The 19,493-nt window shown below is 35.7% G+C and overlaps 1 long non-coding RNA gene across 4 annotated transcripts in view; it reads right to left on the reverse strand.

Moving 5' to 3' along the window:
- Window positions 1–19,493, reverse strand: part of LOC120618263 (uncharacterized) — a 161,643-nt gene that overhangs the window by 15,309 nt on the left and 126,841 nt on the right. For 2 of the 4 annotated variants that reach the window (XR_005657199.1, XR_005657201.1), the window contains exon 3: window positions 3,085–3,257. The exons of the other annotated variants lie outside the window; for them this stretch is intronic. This is a non-coding gene — a long non-coding RNA (uncharacterized LOC120618263). The remainder of the gene's footprint in view (window positions 1–3,084; window positions 3,258–19,493) is intronic. 4 annotated transcript variants of the gene reach the window in all.

The raw sequence follows: 19,493 nt of genomic DNA on the forward strand, positions 1-19,493 counted from the left end.
GAACTGGGCATAGGGCTCTCCTTAACTCACATAATCCTTAAATCAAGTCAACATTTAATAACAGAAAACACCTTGTCACCTTGGTCCCACCAAGTTGGAGGAACTTTCTGAGCACTATAGTCTCACTCTTGGTCTTCCCTTCTCTCCTTTCTGCTTATATATTCCCTATTTATCAATTAAGGCTCAACCCAAACTCCAACTTCTTTAAATCCTTCCTCACGATTCCAGCCTTCACACATTATTCTCTACTCACAAACTTTATTACATATACAGAATCTGTTACATAAGTTAGACATCATATTGTTTTCTAGCAAAAGCCAAAATTTCAGTAAACCAGCAAGGATTTATATTTCTTTTGCTACACATTGCAGGGCCCAATACCCCTCTGTTAGTCACACGATATGTGCTTTGTAAATGCTTGATCTTGTATTGAAAGGCTGTGAATTCCAAGCTATTGGCAAATGCTCTCAGAATTATCAAGGTCCAGTTTATCTTAATATAGTCATCCATAAAACAACTTATAGACAAGCTACAATAAAAATAGTAACATGGGCTCTCTTCTTAAAGAAGTCGATTTGTCAAAGTAAGGATAAAGCAAAGTAATCTCACTTTTAAGTTAGAACCGTATTTTCCAAATGATGTCAAAGGCTTTGTTACAGACTCATCTTTTTCTACTGCTACTTTTGGTGTCAGAGACTCCCCAAAGCCTACTGATTGCATTCCTCGTGATAAGGTTTGGTCCTGACTATCCCCTGCTGTTATTGATGGATGTAAACAAGACTTGCTTTAGGGCTTCAGTAATTTGGACATTAGGACTAAGGTGTATCTTCTCAACAGGGAGGAGGCAAGTTCTCCTTAGGACTGGAATTCGATGCACAATGTGGGTAATAATATCCATCCCTGAGGGCTTCTTAAAGGCTTTGTGGTGATGGATGGTAATGGTCCTTAGTTGGGACCTGAATACCATTGGGTAGAGCACTCAAAAAATTGATAGTATTGCTATCATTATAATCTTGATTTACTTGTCCATCTTCATCCTCAGTATTGATGTCTTAGGAATCCAATTTTGTTCTTATCAATTTTTATTCAGGAACTTTTCTTGTCTTTGCCATTCTCTACCCTTTACAAATCCTTCTCCAGGTAATTTGGTGCCCATCTTATCAGTTCTCCAAGGCTGAGATGGTGGAATATAATTATCATGACTGACCTTTTCCCAGTAAGTTGGTTCATATCTAACAGAGACCACTCTCAGATCATGTAAAATTTCACATCCTTATTTTTCCTTCTTTATGGCAAGCTGCTTTTGGGTCTCTCTGTGCCTTTTAAAAACCACGTAACTTTGAAAAAAAAACTAAAAAACAAAATCAATGTCATGAGCTGTCTGTTGCTATTCTGGTAAAAGATCAGTAAAATGAGGATAGATATTAAAATTAATAGATGAAATAAAGTAATGAGGCTTGGAAAGTATCTATTGATACCAATTATCAATATTCTTTCATGTTCTCCTCCTCACTCATTTTCCTTTTCTCATTTCCATAGACAATTGAGAAATAAAAAATGAAAACTTAGTGTTATCTAATTTGAAAAAGAAAAGGAGTTGTATTAGGGAGTTATATTATGACAAGGAGTGAAAATATCCTGAAGGCATTATTTTCTCTTTCTAGAATATCATCATTTCTTTTCCAGATACTCTGTCAAAAAAGACATTTTTTTTCCTTGTGCCTAACTTCTGTCTCTCAATCCATGTGCCACTTAAGGGTGAAGGGACATTTATACATTTATTCAAGGCCCATTTTATGTCTAATTTCAAATAGTAAGAGTAACTTTTCCTAATGCCAAATAAAGAATAGGTCTTTGAACTAAAAAAAATGAAAATTTTCAATCTTGACAATTAAGTCAAATTGAATTTTAATCCTCATGATTTATTCTTCTTTCTAAGACTTTTGTAGTTCTCATATACTTTCCTAGATTGTCCTACTTTTTGTCTCTCCTTGTTCTTTTTATTTACCTAATACTTTAAGGCAGTGGTCCCTAAACTTTTTGACACCAGGGACTGGTGCTCCTATAAGAATCTAATGCCTGATGATCTGAGGTGGAGCTGAGACACTGGGGCTAGCACTGCGGGGAGCCTGCAAATACAGATGAAACTTCTCTCACTTGTCTGCCACTCACTTCCTGCTGTGTGGCCCAGTTCCCAACAGGCCATGGACCAGTACTTGTCTGCAACGCCGGGAGTTGGGGACCCTTGCACATAACGTTATGAGTTGCAGTTAAATATAAGATATACTCTTAATAAATGGTTTTTTTTTTATTATATTGAATTTGGCCTTCTCCAGAGAAACAAATAAGCAAACATAATTTGTAAGTTGTAATTTACTTAATCAACTTCATTGATGCTTACTTCATGATTTCTCCTTAGCTCCTTTCACCATTCAGTTGCATCCAGCAAGAATTTATCCAGCACCTACTTTATACTTCAACATACGTAAAGGAAAAGTAAAACGTAATTCTTAACTATTAGAAGCAAATAGTCTACTTGGGATTTATTTAGTTTCTACCATGCACAGAGCACTATATTAAAGTATGTTCACATATTTACAGTTATATAACAATACATAACAGAATACTAGGGTTTAAGAGAAATTACTTTGGATTCTGTTCTATCTATGTTCAATAACAGTCATCAACCACTTTGCCTGCCATGCTCAATATCCAGTTCTAATTTTCTAATTCAACTAGTTCCATTCATATCCTGTGAAAGACATAGCCCTACTTTACAGCATAACCCTTCCTGCCCCAAAAAGAACTAGTTGGCTCAATTGTAGATACTTGATTAATAGAGGCAATCCATAGATTAGGAGGGGCCAATTATTCTCAATAAGTGATAATGAAATATATTATCTCTAAAGAACAACAATAAGAAAAGAAATACATAGTGATAATTATAAAGGCAATCGCCACATTCCCTGACTCTACAGAGGTCTGTCATGCTTTCAAAAACTTACAATTTCCAATCTGCTCTCCTTTATTCTAGTAAGTGATGCTCTTCATGAGGTAGAAATTGGCTTTATTTTCCTTTCTTACCTCAAAAGTAGAATCTCTGTGAAAGATGGGAGTGAACATTAGTTGTTTGGACTGCTTTGCATTCATTCTATTTCCTTTGGTTACTGAATATTCTTTCCCTTGGAGGAGTTAGTTACTTCTGGACACAGTCTGAGGAGCAGGCGAATGACCCAAGCTAAGCCAGTCACGTACTCCTGGAAATTTGAATACTGAACAGAGGAATGAGAGGATAAAAAAAAAAAAAAAAAAAAGTCTCTATTTCAGCAGCAGCATCTTGACAAAATTTTCAGGTAGTTTTTGCAGCTTCACTCCAGAAATACCCCTACTAGTTTTTTGAGCCTCTAACTAATATCATCCTAATAAATTCATTTTACTACTGAAGTTCACAAGAGTCTGTTCCTATTGCTTGCAATAAAGAATGTTGTACCAGAGCAAGCTAATGCTCCATCAAGTATCTGTGCTCAAAAACTCAAAAACTGTTTCTGGGAGAATGCTTCCAGCCAGGATTCCATTTCCAAGTGCCCTGCCACCCTTGTATGTTCATGTGACTAGTTCTCATTATAGAACATAAATGTCAGTGATTTGTGTCATTTCCAGACCCAAATGGTTAAGAAGTAAGTGTGGCTTCTCCACCCTCTCTTTCTTCCTGTGTAAGTAGAGTAAATGTTGACACCCAGGGAAACTTAGATGTCATATGCTGGACACAGTACATCCTCCATCAGCGTGGGTCCCTGAATAACTGTGTGGACCAGAGTACCACATCCCCTCACCCCCATGACCCTTACCTCTACCATCTCTTATACATTATGAAAAACTACCATTGCATTAAGCCATGGAGATTGCAAATTTTATCTAACATAGCAGCTGGCAGTACTTTAATACAAGCACAGCCAATACAAACGAAAATGTGAAAGTATTTTTATTAGCGTTTTGAAGACTCTGAAACAACTGGGGAAAGCCTATTTGGCAGGGGCAAGAGTCATCTGACACTTCTTCCAACGATCCAGCTGTCAGGATGCCAGAGACTGACCCTTTCATTCTCCCTGTCCCCACTCCTTACCATCAAAAAATGACATTTTCTCTCTCCTCAGCAAGAAGCTGCTCAATGTGTATACTGTCTAGGATGAATTAAGTTCTGAGGTCAGTGTTGTCCCATTAATGACATCATGAAGATATCTTAACACTTCTGCCTTCTTACTAGATCTTTTGGAGCCTTCAGAGGGACTCTGAGCCAGAAGGATGCAGGTTGGACAGACCCAAACAAAAAAGCAAGCAATATGTCCTCTGAGAGAAAGAGCTTGGAAAGAGGCTGGAGAGTTGTGGTTTCTATTAGTGTGTATAATCATTCCTGCCTAAGTCTAAGAACTTTAAGATATATTCTTCAAAAGTTCTAAGTTTTCCACACATGACTACATTATTAAGTGAAATTTTACCCTCATTTTTTGCCTATAATTCTTTCAATAAAATAAATTATCATATAGTAATTTGTAGCTTTGTGGTGTGTGTGTGTGTGTGTGTGTGTGTGTGTGTGTGTGTGTGTGCAGAATCAAAGTAAATAAGAAATGCTCATATAAAGACTTTTAAGTGTTGTCTGGGCACCTGGTCAGTAACTCTCCCTCAGCCTGATCCTCAGGCCCTGGACCCACTACTTGCACATTTTGGAGGATGTCTGAAGGAAAAGTGGGTTCTGGATTAGCACAACCCAATTTGAACCACAGCTATGCCACTAGTCATAGATAAACCCATAACCTCCCTGGGACTACTTCCCTAGCTGAAAAATGGAGCGGCCTCCCCCAACAGAGATTAAGAAGGAAACACCGAAATGCAGAAGTGAACATTTATACTGCTCTGGAAGTCACGGCTGTGCAGGGCTCAGAGTCAGGGTGCCCCACCTCCCCTCATCTAATGTGTCTGTGTAATCATTGCCCTAAACTTCTGTCCTTTGACCAACTTTTAGCTGAGGAAGGAGTCAAAACTGGGAGTCTACATCTCCTCGTTTTCTCAACTATAAAGCAAGGAAAAAATATACCCCTGGCTGGTTTGTTGTGCTCACTGTATCTAAGGCACTTAGTGCAGTGCCAAGAAATATACATATATAGTACTCTCAGTACTGAAGCAATTATAAATATTCTGCTTTGCCTGAAGCCAGGCAACATCTTCATCAAGTCTTAATACAGGCGACGTCATATTTCTGACATGATTTTTCACTGTCTTATGTACTCCAGTTTCATCTGTCAACTCTAATATCTCAAAGTTTTGTGGGGTTCTTTGATAACTTAATTGTGGGGATGACTAAAACAATTCCATTATCTTCTCTCCAGAGAGTACCCTGAAAAGTACTCTCTTGTAGGCTGAAATTAACCAAGTCAACGCTCCCATAGATTGCTGGCATAACCATTTCATGATCATAATTGGTCTCTCTCAAGTATCATTTACCTTTACAAAATTCTTTGCAAGTATCTTTCTCTTCGGGGTATGGTAATCTATGGTAGATTTGTTATTTTGGCACTTATTTTTCCTGCCTTTTGCATAATGTAGACCTGAACTATTTACAATCAATGCTATATTTCTATATTAGGGATTTGCAAGTTTCTAGTGTGTGTGTGTGTGTGTGTGTATTGTGTGTGTGTGTTCCATTTCTATCAGTGAGGAAAATGGTATTTGCAAAATTCTTGTGAAGTTGGTATTTAGCATTAAGACATTTTGGGAAAGGATTATTAACAATATAAAAAAGTAAAGGTACATTAACTATGTGTGATTATCTGTTTGATTTTGTATAGGTCTTAAGGTACCAGGTTCTTAAAAGAGCTTGAGAAATATTATCTGATGAAAACTTTGATGATTTTGAGGAAAATTGCACATTTTAAGAACAAGATGTAAATTCTTGTCCCCTGGATGCCATGTCTCCTTTTAAGCCACCTTGTCAAGACCCATTTATAACCTTCTTACAGAGTTCATAACTCTTTGTTCTTACTTAGAGATTTCCTACCCATTAAAGACCATAAATTAAAGCACACCAAGATAACCATTGGAGAAACATACTTCCACTATGAAAACTTCTTGGATAATACCCAGTATACTTGTTTCCAATTCTTATAAAGAGGTCTTTTCTTTCTCTAAAACCTCAAAGCCTCACTTCACCTAATTGGTCAGTGCCCCATACATTTTTCATTTTCTAACACAAATCTCCTTTGAAGTGATAAGATTAAAAATCACATACACATTTTCTCCTTCAATCTAAAAAGTTACAGTTCTGTGTGAAATTTAATATTATATTAAGTTTTAACACAAATCATCACCAAGCTGTGAAATCAATACTTTGAAAGGGCCAAGGTTTAACCTTAAAGAATTTACTTTGAATTTAAGTTACAAACCTCAGAAGAAAAACATATTAAAAGACTGATTTAACATATATACCCTGTTTCGTCTGACCATTTGTGGCTTATCTCTATCAATAGGATGTGGAGAAGTGCCTAGAAGAAGGGAAAAAAGGAAGGAAAGAAAGGAGGGAGGGAGGAAAAGAAGGAAGGAGCGGAGGAATTGAGAGGAGGAAAGAGAAAGAAAACAGAGAAGAAAGGGAGAAAAGGGAAGGAAGGGTAAAAAGGAAGAGTAGGAGAGAAGGAAGGAGGTAAAGAGATGAAGATTATTGTCTAAATTGCCAGAAGGTTGGCTTGTTTCTTCCTTCACTCGTTTCAGTGCTGCCCAGCGCCTTGGAGCCCATAGGGTAATATTCCTCTAGGGGAAATTCCACGGCAGAGCAGTCACTTCTGAATCTCCACATTTTGGAGAAGAAGAATTGGAATTTTTTTTTTATAAGAAAATAATATATGCTGTGGGAGTCCACAAGTCTATTCTTTCCTCTACGTATATGGAATATGATTCTCCCAGCCTAAATTGGAGATTTTAGCTGCTCTGATTCAACAATATTAAATGTAAGAAACTAGCCATACTATACTCTGGAGTTGAACAGTCAATATTCTACCATTCTTGTGCTTTTGTCTACATACGCAATCTAGATTTAAATTACACTTACAGAGTAGAATTCAGTTAAACAAAATCTTCATTTGTCTGGGTTGTGATAATAATGTAATAAGCTCAATTTCCATAAACCAGGTAAAAAAAAAAGTCTTATAACTTAATCATTCTACTACATGAAGAAATCATGGAAGTGGTTAGCTTGAATATTTTACTTTTGATCTTATAATACAGCCCTTGTAATTCTGCCTGAAGTACCTTGTTCCAAAGTGTAAACATAGTGAGGACATGTACCTTTCTTCATGTAGAAGACTAGTTGCTATGCCACTGAATTCCACTTCTCCACACCCTTAGAAGAGGGAATGGAGTCCCTGTAAACCTGCTGATATTGGTTATCAGGGTATAGAGGGAAGAATTTGTTAAGAAGTCACTGACTTTTCTGTTTCTACTTGCCAGGCTGACTAATCCAATGAATTCCTCTCCTTCAAATGCATTCCTTGTGTTGCCTGGACTTTTAAAAGTCACTGGATATTAATATGTTTGGCTCTATTTTTCTGGCAAAATAGACTCTCTGAGCTATACTCCAGAAGAAACCTTTTTTTTCTTGCCTTCTGGCAGTCTGAGAATAGGTTAAATCAACTCATACATTTTTTAAAAGTCAATGTTCAACTAATATACTAAGATTCTGATTTTCAGAGCTGCAGCAAAAGACGTACTGATTTTTTTTAATTAAAAAAAGGTAATTTTGTTTTGCATTTTAAGCAAATTCTTTCAAAATACAGTTCAAGCAAAATTTCGGATATTCTACTTTAGCTTTCAACAACATTACTTAATAAGAAATAAAGTTTAAGAGCCTCACTGAAGCAAAGAATTAATTTTCAATGGGAAGAAAAAGGTTACAGTAATCTGAAGATATACATAGATTCTGTAAACATCAATAATTGCAAATAACAAGAGCAAGTGCTATTTTAATCACTAAAAAAAGTATTCATGCAATATCTTCAAAATTAGTAACCTTTTTTCTTTTCCATCTAAAGCCTAGCATCGTGTCTACTCCTTTCCTCCTGGTGTATATTTTCTATCTGTTTTCAGGGTTATGGATGCCAATATCCTCCAAACAGAAGCAACTACATCTTCAATCTGGTCAAATATTAATAGAGCCTTGCCTCCAAGCCGGGCAGAGAATGCAGGAAGTGTGAGCCACAGTGGCTCTGGTTAGATTGCTATAGGCATCTCTGGGGTTAGAACAGAAAATTCAGTGATGACATACAGTCAGGCACACAATAACCATCCTCCCATGGACATTTCAGTCTAAAACCACCATATACATTGGGCCAAAGAAGCCAAAGAAGATGTTTATTCCTCTCCTAGTTGGGATAAAAAGAGAAACAGTAACTCAAGGAGGCAGCAATGCAAGGCTCGCTTCGCCTTTCTTATCCTCATTCTGAGAAAGTCTAAGAGTATCTTTTCACTCCAGGATGCTGTTTTTGTTTTGGTTTGGTTTGTTTTTTTGCCCTAGATCAGTTGCTCAGTTTCATGACTTGGCTTGAAATTTTGCTCTGCTTTCAACATCCAGCCCCATTTCATCTGGGTTCTCTTTTGCCTTGATGTCGCTTTCTCTAAAAAGTCTTCCCGATTTTCCTAAACTAAACTAGGTACCCCATTCAGTGCTCCCAAGGCTCCTATCACACTCTTTCAATTCCTGCTTGGCGTATCCTTGAGGACTGAGATCTGAGCTGGCAAGGAGAAGGAGACCAGAGAAGTACTTGATATAAAGCTACTGAGCAAAAGAATAAATCACAATTTTGCCTCCCCATTTTCTCCCACTCTTTTCTCATTATTCAGTCCTTGTCTCTCTCAACTACCTTCATGATTGCAAATGTAAGAGAGTCACAGAGAAAAAAAAAATGCTAGATTTGGTTTCAGAAATCCCAGAAGTCCTAACTCTATTATTTTACTATTTGTGCTACCTTGGACTCAGTTTCCCCTTCAAGATTTTTCATATTTTTTTGTAAAGGTAAAAAAACTAATTACTAGAAAACAGCTTATAAACTATAAAGTGTCATTCAAATGTAAAGTACTGTTAGAATTATTATTTTCCCATTCCCACCAATTGAGTATAACACTTGCTATGGTTAGAGAAAAGTTAGCACCAAAATCTTTTGTAGCTATGACTTTAATCCCACTAAATATACTGATCAAACACTTAGTTATAGATGGAAGAGAACATGAGTTGCTGCCTCAAATATTTGGAATCTGAAATCCAATTCAAGAATTAAGAATGTAGCTCCCCTCCCCTGCGCCTAAGGTCACAGTCCTTAGTGCCATACTCAAAGCTCTCTAGATTCTAAACCTACCTATTAGTCAGGATTGTACCTTTTTGCTGCCCACAGAAACACTCTGCCTTCTCTGACCCCCACATATTGTTCCTGTGTCCCTCCTCATAGAGTGCCCTTCCCCTATTTAGTACCACTAACCTCCAGTATACATTTTCTTTGTGATAAGTTTCTTTCACCAAGTCACACATGAAGTCTATTCCTTGTGGAGAGCATAATCATATAATTATTCATTCATTCCATAAGTATATACTGGCTTCCAACTATGTACAAAGCACTGCTCCTGATGTAGAGAATACCAAAATGAATGAGACCTGTTCCTTCCTCAGAAAGTCAAGGAGGAAAGATACAGACTAAACAAAAAACTGTTATTTGATGTTGGCAGGGAAAAGAAAAAGTATTCTAAAGAGGTTTGATCAATGCACTATGGCAGCATGAGAGAAGGAGTGACAGTTTCTAACCAGGGCAACTAGGAAAGGCTTCACAGAGTGAGTTAATTTGAGCTAGGCCTTAAGGAAGAGAAACAAAGAGAGATCTAGTTATGTTGGCAAAAGGAAAATATGAGGAAAGGAACAGGGCCTATTTGGAGAACCATGAGTGATTTAGCATAGGGCATGTGGAGGGATGATGTAGAATTTTAACCTGGAAAAGTTAAACTGAAGTGAAACAGAAGTTTCTTGTGGCCATGCGATATATGCAATTGTTACACTCAGACAAAGTAAACATAGCCCTGAAGTAAACTGAAGAGATAATAAATTACCATTCATCCTTCCAGTAAGGATATATGGAACGACTACAGTTGGGATTGTGCCAGAGATTGGAAATGCAGCAGGAAACATGGAAGAGGCTCTACCCTTAAGGAGATCTTCAGCCTGGTGAGGAGATTGGCTGACCAATGGGTAATGACAACACGGCGCAGCAGTGGAAATACAGAGTGCTAGCCTGGGGAGAAGGTAGTGGGAGTACATATGTGTAGTCCAGACATTAGGCTCCACGAGAGAAAGACTAATGTGTCTTGTTCACTCCTTTGCCTCTAGTAAAAGGAAAAAGACTGATTTATAGTAGGTATTTGATAAATGTGTTGGTTGAATAAAATAATTAACTTGTTAATATACTATTAAGTTCCACCTATATCTCTAATTGTAAGAATGAAGAGGGATAGTCTGCTGAGTTAGAAAGAAGGTAGCCTATTGAAAACATTTAGAAACACAGACAAAAGTGACTTCTCATCCCAATTTTTAAAATTTTTTATTTACCCACACGAATTTACTCTTGTAATTAGCTAAACCTCCATTGTTGCCAATGTGCCCAATTCAATGAATTTTATTCTGTAAAACACAGGTCCTAGCACTGGATTTGACACAAAGTAGGTACTCAATAAAAATGTAGTAGACAAATGGTTGGGTGGATAGATGGATGGATGGATGGATGAAGGACTGAGTGAGTGAGTGTTATTTTCCTGCAAAGAGTCTAGATCGATTTGAGTACCTCTTCATAATGTTACCTCACTACATGTATTTTTCTAGTTCATTGATGTGACCGGAAAAATGTCAACACAATTTAACCATTTTAAACAAAGATATATAAATGTTAATGATGTAGATCCTTGTCCAAGAATTACTGCTCTCATCAAAAGAAAAGAGCAAAAACACAGATTCTGCAATTAAAACATAACCCAATATAGCATATAATAGTACCATAAAGAAAGACTATTAAATAATTCAAGCACCATTAGGAAAGAATATCCCACTAAAAAGTAACTACTGAAACTACGTAAGAGATATTTTTTTCCTTCAAGCTATATCTTCCTTGTAAAAAAAAAAAAAAATCCACACATTCTCAAAGATATTAGTCTTATCTTTATGGTTCAACATTCCAAATGCAAAACTTAACTGTTACCAATATAAAGCATTTGCTTTCCACATATGCTGGTTTTTTTTTCCAGAAGTTCTTCAAATATATTTTAATGATATCTGAACTTGCCACATGTTCAAGACTTAGAAAGGCCAGGATTCAATAAATCTGCATGACATTTAATTAGACCTTTAAAAAAATCTTAGATTTCAATGGTAATAATTATGTTAATAATAATATATTCCAGGTATTGACATATACAATGTTTTATTCTAAGCCAATCACATAGAAAACATTATTTCTAAAATTCAAAATTTGCAATGCAATCACAGTTGTGCACAAAAATACTTCCTAGGAACTTCCAAGCTAACCTTGGCCCATACATACCAGTAATCATGGTATAAATTGGTAAACCTCTCTGAAGGACACTATATAGACTGTCTCAAAAGGCTTCAAATCTGTATTCCCTTTAATCTAGAAATTATAAAAATAGGAATTTGATCTAAGAAAATAATTAAGGATAAGTTCAAAGCTTTCTTAAAAGGAAAAGTTATCCAAGGATTTTTATAGTAGCAAAATATCAAAAACGATCTTAAATGTCCAACTACAGCCATGGAAAATTATGTCATATAAAAACATTTATGGATGTTAATATCAAGTCCTGGTTTACAATTAAACAGGAAAAGTATGTTATAAAATATATAAAATTATCCAAATGTGTGCTCGTTTGCATGCACACATGGACATGAGGACCTGCAAGGACAAATTCCAAGGTATTAACAGTGGCTATTCTAGGTGACAGGAGTATAAATGACTCCTTTTCACCGATCTGTATTTTTCTATTGTACTTTTTCACAATAAACATTGCTTTTACAACTTACAAAAAGTTATCTTAATTTTTTTAAAAAATTATAATTTTAGCTTTTAAGAAATCTGCTCACATCTCAAAGAGAATAGCCCATGATTTAGGTCTGTGGCCAGAAGTGTAGGATGCTTTAGCTATCTTGTCTTAGTAAAGAGGTCCTTCCTGGGTTTCCATTTCAACATTTTAGAGCCCTGCAAATACATAATGTGTGCTATTTTTTTAAAGTTCAAAATATTCATGTCTTGAAAAATTACAATATGCCACTTCCATTCTTTCTATTTTTTCCTGGTCCCCTCCCTCTTGTATTTGTAATCAATTTGATGAGAGTTGAGTGGGCTAGTTCTGAAATCTGCAATCTTTAAACCTCTTTCACACACACACACACACACACACACACACACACACACACACACACACACCGCAGTTTTTTGTCCTATACTTTATTTAATAAAATCATTTCTTACTAAAATTTTAACTCAGTTTTCAATGTCTAACCATCGGTTCCTGAGATAAAATTTTGCCACCTAAACAAAAGGAAATCTAAGATTTAAATTGTACTGCTCTTACTCATCTGTAATTACTGTTTCCCATTTGAAAGAAATAGATGGCTTTCCAATGAACCCACATGTAAGTTCATTTGTATGAGCAAACTTCTTAAGTAACAAAAACTTCCAAAAACATTCATTCCATCATCTTTTTTTAGTTTACTTAGGGGGTCATGTTTTCCAGAAAATGAAGAATATTGGAAGAAGTTCAAGAAAGACTGGAGCAGGGTCACCATACATCATGAACTTTCAAATAGAATTCCACTTTCAAATATTTTTATTTTCAGTGTTTTAGTTTGGAAAATGTTATTCGCTAAGGTATATAAGTCAGCTCTTAAACAATACCGCTATGAGAAGGAATCTTTGATCTGTTCACAGGTAGGACAGTCAACTTCACTGTTAAAAAATCTCAAATTTATTTATTTATTTTTGGCAGACCATTTGCCTAAGCTGGGATGGAAAATTATAGCAACACAAACTTTTAATCCATAAACATACTGAAATAACAGAAGTAAGGAGGAAGTGTCAGTAGGTATGTACAAACATTTTGTATAGCATAGTGGCCTCTGAGTCAGACAAAACTGGGCTCATAATCCTTAACTGGCCATTTTCTAACAGCCCCAACTTCGGTGAGTTACTAAACCCCGGAAAAGCCTCAACATCTTCATCAGTATAAAGGGTTGTAAACCTACCACCCAACAAGGTCTTCATTTTAAAGAGGTTTAAATGAGATAATCCATGTGTAACACTTCACAGAATGCCTGATACACAGTAAGCACTCCATAAATACATGTCATCCTCATTTCCAAGACATTGCCATCCGTTCTACGGGCTGGTTATTATGAATACGTACTGAATGTAGATTGTAAGACACCAAAAAGATGGTGATGCTTATGAATTGCATAATGATTTTCAGTGGTAAATAAAGTGCTTTTCTGCCCTCTATATACCACAGTCTGACCTTGAAAGTGTTTTTCCAGACTCCGATGAAAGTCACACAAGCTCAGGTCTGCAGTCATAAAAGGAATGTGGCTCTTAAAAGCTTACGACAGACCACAGATATGGGGCAGTTAACTTATCAAGAGGAAATGGGCTCTGGTTTTCTTTGCAGGCCTCAGATCCAGGAGCTGCAAAGTTGAGTCACCAGCTTGCTATCTGACCCCAGGCCAGCCACTTAACCTCTCCCTGACCCCATTTCCTTGCTTAAAATCAAATCTCTGCTTATGTTGCATTCCTGTCATTATCTGTACCCACAAAAAAAGGTAGTGACTAAAGTATCCCATAGATTTTGAAAATTAATTATTCAGGATTGAGTTTACAAAATAAGACTGTGAAAGGTTTGGAAATGAATCAGTCCAGCTTTGCTTTTTGGTGTTTTGGTATTATTTTAAGAGTTCTCTTCCGGGAATAAAATCACGAACCCAGACAATAAGCTTTGTCTGACACTGTGACCCTAGTTGCTGATGAAGCTTCTTGTGTTGGTATTTCTGGGAGTGACAGGATGGAAGGGAACAAGAGCCCCTTTGTCAGAAGGTAGTCAAGAGGGAAATAAATTTTAGTTATTTAAAGAGAGTTTAGGACAAGCTAGGCAGTGTCATTTGTTAAAGAATTAAACCAGAAGGTTGGATTATTGGGTTTTACACTCAGCCACCGCCTCTCTACTTGACCTAGGACAATTTACACAACTATGGGTAGTCAAAGGTGTATTCCCTGGACTAATAAGCTGTCCCAACTCCCCACTTACACAAAATAAATGTACATATACACCCCCAAATATCATCCAGACAAACTTCTCACTTTTCTTGGATCTATTGTGAATACCCTGAGCACAGAGATATATGGCATTTGTTTTTTGTCCTCATTCACACAATGGCTAGCTCTACAAATGTTGACAAAAGGAGTGATGAGGGAAATTAAATGTCTAAAGTGTAAAACCTAAAAATAACTAGTTTACTGTATTTATCAGAGTTTTTTAAATGTTTACCATCTTCAATAAAAAAAACTTTATAAAATATTCTGCACCTTTTCTTGCCTTCTTGCTGAACTGACGTTAGCCATATCACCATTAATTGATTTCCTGGACTTTAATATTTTTTGTTCCCTCACTTGCTACCAGAAACAGTCCTTCGTGCTTCTAATTTGGTTCTTTAAGCTACTGAGAAATCAAATTAACAAGGCATGGCAGTCAAAGTTAGGTTTAGCTATAACAGAAACCCAACTGTAATAGTTTAGATGCAAAATGTGTATTTGCTTGTGTGAAGGAAGTGTAGAGGTAAGCAATCCAGGGAAGAGGACTCCACAATGCTGTCAGAGGCCTTCTATCTTTGCTCTGACCTATGTGTCTTATCACAGTCTAAGAAGGCTGCTAAAGCTCTGACCATGACATCCCCGTTCCAAGCAGCAGAAAGAAGAAAGAGAAGAAGAACAAAAAGACACAACTCTCTTCTTTTCACAGAACTGTCCTGGAAGTCCTACCAACATTTCTATTACATTTTATGGGCCAAAACTTAGCCACATGGTATGATTCTGCAGACTAGCATATTACGTATATACTCAAAGACTCTAAAGGCTTCTGTTTGAGAGACTCATGGACATGGACAATAGACTAGTGGTTACCAGAGGGGAGGGGGCAAGGGAGAGGCATATGGGGTAAAGGGGGTCAAATATGTGGTGACAGAAGGAAATCTAACTATGGGAGGTGAGCACGCAGTATAAATATAAATGCCTTACTGTTAAAATGTACAGCCGAAACTTATTGAATTTTGTTACCAATGTCACCATAAAAAATAAATAAATTGAAAAAAATAAAATAAATAAAAAAATAAAGGTTTCTGTTTGTTTACTTTATTTTATTATTTCCTGTCCTCAAAATATAGAGATTGCTAGAAATCTAACCTTCCAATAAGTAGCAATTATCCTGAACTATCAGGACTGGAGCATTAAAGTAGAGTGTTATCACTCTACTTTAGTGACATTTAAAGTAGAATGTTATCACTCTATTTTAGTGACAGTGCTGGATGATATCTGGAAAGTAGGCAAGATCTCATCCTCTCTGTAAATGCTAAGGCCATGTTTCACAGTCTCTATAGATCCATGCCTTCTTTTAAAAACATAAAAATTATATGCATTTTTATTGTTACTTAAAAAAATAAGTTAGATATTAAGTTATGCAAAATTATTCAGGTCATAATAATCTTAGAATATATTTTTCAAAATATACAAACACATGCACCCATGAAGATCCTGAATTCACACCTTCTACACTACCACCACCTTCTTTGAGAATCACTAGTCAATGGCAAAGGCAAAGGCAAAGTCAAGCAAAAAATAGACATAAAATATTGGTAGATTGTTTTACAAAAGGCTTAGGAAGATTGAGAGGATAAATAGTTAGAGGATGAATAAACTCATGCTTCTGGATCCAGCTCTGGTCATTTGGCCTGCAGATTTATCAGCCACCAAATTGGAGAAGTAAACTGGTGATCTGATCTAAAATAGCTATAGTGCTTTATTGATTCAGCCTGACTAACACAGAGACAGGAATGCTAATAAGCCTATATTAAATAGATAATGCATTTAAACCAAATGCAAGGAGACATTAATATTTAAAAGAGAAAAGAGTTGTAGGAAAGCATATATAGAGCTTCTAAATCCATGTAGATGGTGCCTTGCATTTCAGGGACTCTTCAACTCATTTGCAATAAGCACTATGCTGCAAATTGAACAAAGAAAAGTACAGTCCCTGTCATGATAGAATGGTAGGGAGTCCCAGAATATATCCAAGAGTACACAAAACTACAACATGGAAATCTTACAGAAGAAAATCTCAGTAGCAGGCAAATGCTCAGAATCTGATAGAGAAAGGATAGCTTCAGATTTTAGTTCTGTGGAACATTCCCTGTATAAAATGCTTTTCAAAGCTTTCCACCAAAGTAGCCCTTTAAGACAGAGAAGAAATTGCCAGAGCCTGGGAGATTTTCTAGATTATCTCAAAGCAATCCTAGCATCAAGCTTGGAATTTCTTTGTTTTTGCTTAAACATACATCAAAATGTATTCTACCCAATAGATAGTATTTGTATCTATTTTCTAATTTTCACTGTCATTAAAGTATAATTGCCATATTCTCCATCTTATTCTATCCTCCACACCTCTTAGTATCCTGGAGTACACGTAGCCCATTTTGAAAACTGAAAACCTGACCTGAAAATAACCTAGAGAGTGACTGTGCTTAACCTTCTTTGAATGTTTTCATGTGCCATTTAGATAATTTTAATGGGGTTAAAAAGATGCTCGGCCCTTGAGTATTTCTAAATTATGTTCTAAATCACATTTAGCTGGGCTTCCCCTTACTTTAGGAGCCAAGGGTGGAAATAGGGACAATTGTAACCCATCAGATGATAGTTATTATCCACACAAAAAGAATGAAGAAAAGAGATTTCATGGAATAGCATCCCTGAAAGATCACTGACATGGAACCAGAACTATGTTTTTCAAACACAGTAATATGAGAACTCTTTTCAAAGGAAAATTACCCTATAATTTCAAGTGTACACTCATCCATTTTGACTTAAATGGCTTCTATCAGAATGCTATTAAATTTAAATAATAAAAGCATAAAACTTGGTATTAACTATTTCTGCTCATGGTTTTATTCAACTACACAAATCAAAACAAATTTACATTTAATAAAAATAAAATCAACAAATTATGATTAATGGCTTTAATGTTATGTAACTAATGATGTTGTTGTATAGAATATCAGTCTTTCAATGTGAATAAGATTCTGTTTATTACAACTAATATTTTTCAAGTAATTGTAAATACACACTTGAGCACAGAAATTGCAAAATGTTATTCAGTTACAAATTAGTCATCCAGATGACCAAGAATATGCTTTAATTTTTTGAATTATCATCAAAGTGAATTTAAAAATGTTTAATTATCATAGAAACTACTCAGACTTCTAACAGTATATTCATAGACTACCACTCCACTACCCCAAGTTTAAATGCCTTGATCTAGTGGGAGAAATTAAAGAGATATAAATACGATGAGATAATTGCCATATTATTCTGTTATTTAACCTATCTGCAGCACTAAAGAGAATAAAGAAATGCATAGTCTGATTCTTCACTGTATTCCTAAGTCCCAGTGCAGTGCCCAGCACATAGAAGGTTCTAAAAATAGATTTATTAAATAAATAAATGAATTTCATAGAATTCTACAAAAAGGTTTCAATCTAGGTGCTGATCAACAGAGTAAAGAAAAAGCTACCCTAAAAGCCAAGGAAAGATGTGCTATAATAAAACTTTGGTTATTACCAATAGAGACATGTCTCTTGTCTGGGAGGATCACCTGTCACTAGATGATCACAGCAGCTGTTGGGATGTAGGGAAGGTCTGGGGAATGACTGGAGTTAATTGTATTGCCAGAAGCTTTAGAGGAAATTGTGGTCCTGAAGCCTGAGGTTACCAATGACTTGAATTGGTTTATATTTTATTTTCTTAAAAGGCTCTTGCTGGAATCCAAGGAGATATACAGGTATTTTTGCTAAATGATTTTCAATTTATATGAAATTTAACCTTAAAAGGGAGATGAAACCAGCCATTTAAATCCATCTTTTAGTATTAATCATAGCATAGTTGTGAAATATGATGATCACATAGGGGCTTTGATACTAATTTGACTTTCCTACTCATTGAAGAGAAGCTGGGAAAAGCATTAATTAACTAGGATAGCCAAACTTCTTTTCTTTTCTTTTTCTTTGCTTTTTCTTTTTACTTATTTTTTGTTGTTGTTGGCCAAAATTTCTTGAACATAAAAATAATCTTATATTTTTCTATGTGTGAATTATAAAACTAAGTAAGTAAAATGAAAAAAAAAATCTCCTTTTAAAAGAAACGAAAGGTAAGTTTTGTGCATACAAAAAAAAAGTAAGATTCGATGTGTATTTCGCAGCCTTTTCCCCATCTCCTAAGAAGATAAATAGCAATATATTCTCTTTGTAAATGCCCAGCAACTGACAACACTACTTGTTTTATCTGTCCTAAGGGACAGGTGTGACAAGAGAGCCTAATCATATAATCTTGTAAGAACAGAGAACATTACATAAAAATTCTTTCTTTGTGTAATTCAGTATACAAAGAAAAATTTGTTTTAACTAAAAGCTTTCCATACTGAGAGTTTATGGTTTAAACATTACTTTCTTTTTATGTTAACTTGCTCACATTTTCTTTTTTATACTAAAATATAACTGAATTACAATGTTAGATTCTGAACTAGAAATTTAGAGATCTGGAATGACGCCTATGAGCACAATTTTCATGCTGTGTTGCTACTTAATCAATCAAAAAGTATTTGGGGTCCTTACTATGTGACTAACATATGTTCTTATCCATATTTCCTTGATTCTGAATTGTTTATTTTTAATTTAACATTTGATTATGATATTACCTATAAGTTCCCTCATATCCTTGAAGGAATAATGTGGAAGATGAATAGATGGATGATGGATGGAAACAGGCATGCACAAATGAATGGATGGACAGAGGAACAAATGAAAGGAAGGATATACAAGGAGAGAGATAAAATGCTACCAACACATAAAACAGTAAAGAATATTAGACAACATATTAAAAAGTACAAAAGTGTATAATACAGATTCTAGTGCTGCAGGAATTTGGGAGAGTTAATAATAGGTGGAATTGACAGGAAAATATTTATATGTTTTAGTCTCACATACCCCCCAAAAACTCCAACACTCCATCAATCACCTAGATTTTTCTTCTTTCAAGTCTTCAGTCATTGCTGGAGAAAAATCACAAGGTCTCTTTCTCCTCTTCCCCTCAGTGAAT

The sequence above is a fragment of the Pteropus medius genome, unplaced genomic scaffold (assembly GCF_902729225.1).
Source record: "Pteropus medius unplaced genomic scaffold, Ma_sr-lr_union100, whole genome shotgun sequence".
NCBI lineage: Eukaryota > Metazoa > Chordata > Mammalia > Chiroptera > Pteropodidae > Pteropus > Pteropus medius.